A 9438-nucleotide genomic window follows, 5' to 3' on the forward strand; every position below is an offset into this window, starting at 1 on the left:
TTACTCCAGTTCTTCCCATCTACACAGCTGTAAATGATAACGTGTTTGGGCAGTGCTGGAATTGTTGAATGCTAGCTGTGTGCGCCTAAATGGCAGCACCAGTTGTATGCAGGGAGTTGAGAAAGACATTGGCTGGTTACAAGTAACATAACTGTAATTATATCTGATTGTTTAGAGATATCCAATACTCTTCGATTCGTATAATACATCAAGCCATGGTGTTAGTATGACATGATATTGTAACAGTCCGAGGTCAAACGTGAACAAACATTAGTTGAATTGTTTACTACCCAGTAATAAGTTAAAGCATTCTAAGCCTTGGACTTTTTTATTATCTATTGACATGTCCAGTATGAGACATGTATGTTAAACGTGAATATCTCGTTAATGGAGATAGATGATATTTAACTATGAACTCCAGGAGAGCTGGTAATGGTACGCTGGAAGGTGGTTATTAGTACCACTCACGTTTTCTTTGTCATTGTGTAAGCTTTCAGGTTAATGTATAAGGATACCCTAAGATACACGGGAAAATATAGCATTTTACGTTACATTACCCGAGTCAAATCACATTGTTGAGCTATTGAATCTGATATGTATGTTCATTAATTCTAATAGTTCTTAGGTTCATAAACTGTCTTGTGAGTGTCTTTATGTGATAAATCTCGCCATAGGAAAAACGCATTAAAACTTTTCTGAATAAGATACGTTAAAATAAAAGTGGACATTGATAACCATCTCAAAACCAGGTGCAACAGTCACTTTAGATCCAAGGTTTCAGGCTCACCCCTTCATCAGGGATCGGATGGTCCTGATGAAAAGCTAAGCCCGAAAGCTTGGATGAAGAGTGACTCTTGCCATTTATTTTGTTATGTTCCCTATATGAACTTCATGAAAGATATTTATTAAAATCTTCAAAACTGTTCAACATAGACACCAATGTCTCTAAACAGGACTTAACAGGAACCTTTCTTAAAACAATTTACAATACAATAAAATATAGAGGATCTTGTATTGGATCAAAAATTCATTTTACGAGCCAAAAAATAACAAATTGTGACGGGTTTTTAATGAATCAAGTATGAAATGCGAACGAATTTAAGATCCTCTTTATCGTATTGATGTAGAATTTTCCAGAATATTTATGAACCTGTTTTCTCAAATTTGATACTTCTCTTTTGACTACTGTATCCGACTGCAGCAACATCTACGCCATCACCTTCAATATGTGCCAGCTTATTGGAATACAGAGGAGGCCCTGCATTGCTCTTCTGTCCAAAGAATTATGCGTCTGTGCTTTCTTGCATAGTTGATGCACTGCATGCGACATTTCTGGTAGCTGGTAATATTAGGTCGTCCTTCAGTTGATACGTCATCGGTGGAGATTGTCGCCATATGGCCTCTGTCGTTCATACGAATATCAACCTAAAAATTACCCAATGAGAGTCGATTTAACCTAGTTTTTGTTGTCATATAAAAAGTATTTTTTAACTGACAAACGTTACTTTCCACTAGGATTTCTGTTTGAGTTTAAAAGACATACCATTTGTCATCCGTTACTTGAAAACGTAGGAATTCAAATTTACGATTTAAAACTGTTCTACAATTTGATAAAAATCATAAGCAGTTTTAATTTTCATGGTCATACAGAGAAAATGGATCATCGCCTGATTCACCATGTTATTTCTGCTATTGATTATTGGCGGTGTTTGAACATGTAGCGGTTATGTAAATAGCAAACAAGGTCAAGGTCGAATTTGGCAATAAACTTATAAAGTGAATGTAGATCGTTTAAGCCATATAATCGTGCTCGGGTAATAATAATCATTCTAAAAACATTGTCTTGGATTGCGTTTTCAAGGTTTGAGTCCTAGCTAAGGTCATAGGAAAACAGTGATAAAAACTCAAGTGTTGGATAATGTTTTTTTCCCGTCATGACTATAGCTTTGATAAATCATTTCTGAAAAGAAAATCACACATTTCGAGACTATTATGAGATAGAATAAAAATGAAATAAACAAAATATAATCAACAACAATGTTCTGACTGTAACAAATCACTAAAGGGGTAGACCCGGATTCGAACCCTGTAACTACAGACTGTTGAACTATCGCTCTAACCAATTTAACCAGTTGAGCTACCTGGTCGATGGAGGCGTCTTGGCCCATTTGCTTTACAATTATATCAAAACGGAAGTTAAGGGGTGGTTACTGTATATATGAAAAACTACAGGGTAATGGGACAGGGATCCTGAAGGAGCTGGAATTCAAATGGCATACTACGCTCTACCTTTCATCGAAAAATTTGCATTTAATGTAGAGATCACTTATGGGACTTCCATTCATACAAAATGGTTCCGTTGTCTCCATTACTATATTCTGAGTTTCTTATTTTCCCCCCTTTATTCGCAGGATGTTTCTCGAGATTGCTGACATCTCTGTTGTAAGAAGAACAGACGAGTGAGATATCCCATTAACTGTGTCGACGAATGGCGCTATAAACCTGTAATACAAAATTAAATCATTTTTGCAGCACCGCTTTTGTCCATTAAAGTTGTGGGTTTTTTTGTATTTTAAAGCATCAGATACGCACTGAGTACTTTGTTTTAACCCCCATCCTTGATAGCCTGCATCCTCTATCCCTATCAATATGATAGGGATTATCCGCGATTGTCTTTGTATATCTTCATACGTCCTTCGATGATTTTGTTTCGAACCCGAAATGTCGCCAAAACCGCATTTTGAATTCAAAATCGATCAAACTGTGTTCTAATATAAACAAAGGTGAGATCTGCATGCAAACCATCGAAAAAAAGTGCAAGGGAATAAGAATACAAAATCAACTGCGACATGTAGGTTGGGAAAGCAGGGATGTTACTACCAAAAAGGCGAAAGCTCATGGTCGGATAATAGAAAATCGCCTCCCTTGTCGTACATGTTAGTAGACCGAGGAAAGTGGCTATAACATCAGTGTTGGTGCATGGGGATACTTCCTACTGTTATGTATGTCTACACATAACGAACCGATATCATATAAAACTATTTTGCTCATCTATGACGTTGGCAACACGTCATAATTATATTTTTTGGATCAATACTGCTTTGTTTCATTTTTCATTCATTTCTGTGTCATTATGCATTCCTTGCAAAGCCTGAATTTGAGTTTATAACCATATAGACTATCCATCAATGTGTTGGAACACTTCGGAGAATTAAGCTGGGGGAATACGGAAACCACCTTTAGACCATGAAATATTAAGTAACGTATGAGATTACGTTACGTAGAACAGGCTCTAAGTTTCAATGTATCCTAAGCATTCTCTTTGACAGATAATTTACTGTTTAGGATAGTTTCATTCTACTGGTTGAAATACCATGATTTCATTAAAAATATCCCCTTTTAATGTTGATAAGTGTTTTTAATGTGTATATCTTTCAACTAAGCCATTAGACCTGGGCGATTAGAAGTTTATGTCAATATAACAAGGTAATTAAACAATTCGGTAGACTTTATTAATTTTGAGCGTAAGAGAGTTTGATCGAGTCGACTATATTTAGGTGACACACCGACGGGTTGTACAGGTAATTCATATACACTGTAGTTATGTGTGAACCTTTATTTCTGAATGGATCGTGTCATACCAACCAGGAAGTTCCTTACAGGTGAACGATTTTGGCGGGGAATTAGCATTGATACAACAAAGCACAACAAACTAGACTCTGTGTTGAAAGCTTTGTTATCTTACAACCATAAAGAAAAAATCGAGTCTGTGTCGAATTTCATCACATATATGTTTATTAAATATGTGTAAGCTTCTGCAAATGTAGATTTACACATATTTACAGATTTGTGACTCGTAGAATTACAGAGATATACTGAACAAACAGCTCTAATAAAGCATGTTATGCTTTCTTCCGCGATCACTGTTACGGGTACGGACGAGGACAAGCATGTCAGAAGTACGCAACCAGATCGGTCGTTCGTGATATAATGCAATCTGATAAAAGGTATTTTACATCACAATCCCCCTGTTTAAAGTCTGACACCCGATATAGAGCCTGGTCGATGTTGTACACTAGACAAGGCCCGCTCTATTTTGGAGACCACGGATACTGTGAACTACGGTAAAGGGTAGGCGTTATACACGTCAAAGGGTACGCTTACATATAATTAACGAAATCCCTATGCATAAAATAGCATCATTTGTGTAAACCAAATTCTAAATCCAAATGACCCTACCTTACCATTTTTGCATAACTGACCCAGACCATGAAAATTAATACGTTGACACTTTTAGAAAGAAATCCTACAACATCACCCTAAAGCATTCGATTTGATTATAACAAAAATAAATGTCTAGTATTAACCTACGAAACTAGGATGTGCAAAGGCTGGATTCTTTAATGTATGATAACATCAGAGAGGCCAAATTTATGTACCATGGAAACACTTCGGATTTTACCCTACTTATTCCCTTTTATCTTTATTTTCGTTTGCCTTCTGTTACAGTAAGCGGTCGAACGGTGTGATATTTGAGTGTGTGGTACTTCCAAATCGCTTTTGTCTGAACCTATTACAACGACACCGGCGTCGTGAGATCTTATCTGCATTCGAAGACGCAAAGTAAAACAAGCTCGTCTAATGTTAAGTCAGTGTTTTAGTTACCTGAATGTATTGGGTCCCTATTGACAACGCTGATATAAGCGTTATTAATATACGTCCCGGTCGTTATGTTTTGAATACATAATGAATGAGACACTGTTTTTGAAATCATTCATGAACCAAGTTATGCAAACTACCGTCCTAATACATGTATATTATGTGCATTCGTATTACATATTGTGCATTGGATTTAAAATATCTGACTTACAATATACATTCTATTTTAGATCACACGATAAACTGATTTAACCTGTGATAATAATGTTTGTGAATTCCGTCTAACTACACGTGCGTTACGAACAAGCGATCTTGGGGTAAACCCATGACTAAATAAGAGTTTTCGACAGATCATGTTACATCGGAGTATCTCGGAGTTAAACGTTTAAAGAATACCTGGTTAGTTTAACGAGCCAAGCACAAAAATCCATTAAGCTATTTATACCATTCTAAAATCGATATCATTACCATAGGTGATTTTAATTACATTTAAACGCAGACAATGTGTATTTTTCAACTTGTAATTTGTTTACATCAAACATCGTCATGAATGTGTTTTAAAGGTAACTGATCTTGTTAAAATTACTAATCTACTAGGTACTATGTTCTAAACAAGGGGAAAGGGGACATTTAAACCTCATGGAGGATTTTTTGTTGTCTATCGAATTTTAAGTAAAAAACTAACTTTATCACTCCATTGGACTTGCACAAAATGTAGTGAAAATGAGCCTTTATCATCAAACATCAAATAGTTCTAACAAAAACAAGTGTCTCATTTTTCACCAAATGAACACGTTAATTTGTAATGAATGTAATAACATGGCAACATTGAAACCCTCACACATAATACATTTCTCTTTCACACATTATATAAACATGCCTGACTCTCACATATAGTATATGCTTGTCTCGCAAATGATATATTTCTCTCTCACACATTATATAAGCATGACATAAATAATACATTTATCTTTAACACATAATTATATTTCCCTCTCAAACATAATATATATCTCTCATTAATTATATATTTCCCTCTCAAACATAATATATATCTCTCATTAATTATATATTTCCCTCTCTAACATAATATATATCTCTCATTAATTATATATTTCTCTCTCACATATGCTATATTTCTGTTATCATCCCTAATATAAGTTTCAAAACCGACATATACGTCAATATATATATATAATGAGCTAATAACACTTAAACTACGACGCCGCTCTCAGCATAACATAGGACGCCATTTTGAATGTTGCTATGTGTGCCCAGCTGTCGCCATGTGGTTCAATGACGAAGATGTGATATCGCTATGGCGCATATCATTATTCGATAGTTGCTCTAGTTCCATATTTTGTTTATTCATCTAAATAATTTTGAAAAATCCTTTGATTATGAGACACTTGTCTTTATTTGATACGAGACATCGCCTGGGTTTGACCCGGATTTACTTGGCGGGTGTCTTCGTTGAATCAGAATACGTGTACCCTGCAAACATCTGTTCTTATTCTTGGTTTTTTCCTAAATTTCCGTTAGTTCATCGATTGTGAGTTTGCATGACAGTTTAGTTTACACATTGGCATTCTTTGGTTTCTTTAAGAACCCTTGTTTAATGGCGGTTAAATATTTATACAATTCTAAATTCTTGCAGTTTGCATGTACAAAGCACATCTTACATGTGAAGCCTATGAAATAAACAATATTGACGCGCCAGAATTTTATTTTTCGAGAGAGAGAGAGAGAGAGAGAGAACACTTAATTCATTATGTTACACAGGATGATATCACTTGACATTGGGTTTAAAGTCATAACTCAAGTTAGGTGTCACGTTATAAAATATTTAATGACTGTTGGAGTTGGACCTTACTCAACGTGTACGTGCCTTTTATTATCTACTTAAGACAAAGAATTTGTAAATATATGTTTTGGCGACCTAATCGTCGTGACATGTCTGCTACAACAAGTAGTCTGACAACAGCTATTGATCATCCAGATGTTTAGATTAGTGGGCTAACTAGTGGCATTTTCCAAGCGTCCATTTTACCCAGTTTTTCCTCCCTCCCAAACCCTTTCTCTGTCCCATATATACCACCACTACCTCCATCCCAAAGTGTCTCTTCCTTATCAATTATTTTGGTTCCGTTGTCTCTTTCCCTTACCCCAATAAACAGTGTTTATTGTAGTTATGTATTCTTTCCGTTTTATTCCCTCATCTTATCATCCATATTTATCACATCCGTTTCTCTGACCATCAACGACGGTACATTTGCCTCTTCCTCTCTCAGTAAACGTCGTGTTTACGGAAAATGCCGACGGTTCCCGATTGAGAGCTGACTGCGAGTAAGTTTCTTGACAACAAAACGACAATGCATTAAAACATGTCTTTTGCAATAGTTAACAATGGTTTTGTATTGGGTTCGGGGTCCTCTAGGGGCAATTCCTTGGTCGTATTTTTTTCTCTCCGGGTACTCCAGTTTTCCTCCGCCACATAAGCCTGACTCGTCCTGAAATGCAGTTCTACAGCAATTATAGAAATGTAGCATGGTGCACTTCCCGCTACGCCTTATACTAGTCAAAACACAGACATCTGCTCAATAATACATAATACCGGGTATTGATTAGCCAGTCGGGAGCTGACTATATAGGATTTATGTTTCAGAATCATGCAGTCGGGTCTCCTGTGATAAGGTTCGCTTCCGCATCATTTTACAATTTTATTGTATTGTCGACTTGTTAATATTAAGAAATACAAACCACATTTATGTTCGATAACATTTCAATTGACCGACTTCGTTAAAGGTCTTTGCTGTATAATTCTACAGTGTTTCATCTATTACGTTGACAGTGTCATGTTCAGGAACATACAGAACATTTACATTTACTTCTGGAATGTTATATTACTGACTTCTACAATAACAACTTATATAATAAAAATGCCATTTGTCTCGGAGGCTTTGATCATATCGTTAAAGTACGTTTATATTGTAATGTATACCTGTAGCTAGGTAAGGTCTGGGCAGATGATATCACTCTAGAACACGAACAATGACCAACACCAAAGACATGCTATATAAAGACAATTTTATTGCAGTCTTGTTTTGTTGTCAGGATGGGTTTGTTTGTATTTCACGTCCTGTTAACAGGTATGGCCGTTGAAAGACGTGCCAGGTTTTGGCGGTGAAGGAAAAACGGAGTACCCGGGGAAAAACCACCGACTAGCGACTGTCCCACGTGGGCTTCGAACCCGCGACCCAGTAGACAACATCCATTACATAACTAAATATAGACACTGTTTCATACAGTGTTATGTTGTCAAGAAACCTACACCTTAGGTGTTTTGTAGATATTAATGCGAGTGCCTAGGTTATCTGTCAACAAACAACAAACAACACATTATCTAAGGAACGGTGCCTTCCAGACCGTTACAATAAAAATAATCAAATTTAGATTTGTATTTCATAACAACCATAGCAGTCTATATAATCCTGTTATAAACAAATAACGATTTATGACACACAGAACCAAATCTTTTTTTTTTATTATAATCTATATTATTCACATTTTTTTGCCACGAACCGTGCAGTAAGTAGGCGAGTTGTTAATTTAGAAATTTATGACTTCAGAATTTTAAGAGGTTCACGTAATAATAAATCGATCATCATTTAATCTCTCAACATCCATATATGGTTGATAATCTAGAATATTAACACAATCTGCACGAGCTGCAATCGATGACCTACGTGACTAATATGTTATTTGATATGGGCGGTCTCCCAGGTCGTGTATAATATATGAAGACGGATAATAAAAGCGGGTGTATTGATGTCTCATCATAATCTGCTGGTAAATCCCGATGAAATTGAAACCGAGAACTGTATCATATTGCAAATAAACCCGTCATAACATATTTACTGTTGCTATGTACGTATACATATATGATACTTGAAGAGATATTTGTATATTGTATCTGTCTTTAAAGTGAATTTTAGTATGATTTCTGGCGCTGTTAACACCCGTATCACCGATGTTCCGGTTTAAGTTCTAGAAACCTCCAATAAGAAGTTTGACTTTACAGGGATATTAAGATAAGATAAGGGATATAGAGGTTGGACTCTCAAGGCCGGGCGGGTTGACAAGTTATGTACAAGACTCGATCAAGCTGTGAAGTCAGATAAAAAGTTATTAACATGTGTGATCATGCATTTATGCATCCAGAACAAGTTGATACTATTCACGACCAGACAATCATGCGTTTATGACAAGGTAATAACTATTCATGTTTCAATTAAAATTTTATACAGTGCGCAGTTTGTGTACGTCCGCACTACGTATGGGCGTTGGCCGCAGAGCAGCATTTCCCGGTTATTTCCGTTGGTGATGTCATCGAGATATGGTGATGTCGACGGTTGCTATGGTAAACAAAACACGTTGTACGGGTTTTAAGAATCTGCATCTATTGTGTGTGTGGCATGATACCGAGAAATGACTGTTTGCGTAATAAATCGGTCAGAATCACATACTTGGAACGTGTGTCAGTGTAATGTGTATAGAGAGTACAGAGTACAAGTGTGTCACAACATCAAAACATTCGGGGTTTTACTAACAGACGTTTAAATTAAATTGATAAATACCTAAATTATGAAATAACGAATGAAAATTTGAATTAATCAATTACATTAATTGCCGATTGAACGATTAATTCAATAATGATTAACGAATCGGTCAATGAAATAAAGCTTTGAATCAATCTACAAATATAATCATTAAAACAAT

At 35.9% G+C, this 9438-nt stretch overlaps 1 long non-coding RNA gene across 1 annotated transcript in view; it reads right to left on the reverse strand.

Moving 5' to 3' along the window:
* Window positions 1-2402: 2402 nt before the first annotated feature.
* Window positions 2403-9438, reverse strand: part of LOC110458720 — an 18100-nt gene continuing 11064 nt past the window's right edge. Inside the window, exon 3 of the long non-coding RNA XR_002463820.1 lies at window positions 2403-2502. This is a non-coding gene — a long non-coding RNA (uncharacterized LOC110458720). The remainder of the gene's footprint in view (window positions 2503-9438) is intronic.

This window comes from Mizuhopecten yessoensis, unplaced genomic scaffold (genome assembly GCF_002113885.1).
Source record: "Mizuhopecten yessoensis strain PY_sf001 unplaced genomic scaffold, ASM211388v2 scaffold9721, whole genome shotgun sequence".
Taxonomy (NCBI): Eukaryota; Metazoa; Mollusca; class Bivalvia; order Pectinida; family Pectinidae; genus Mizuhopecten; species Mizuhopecten yessoensis.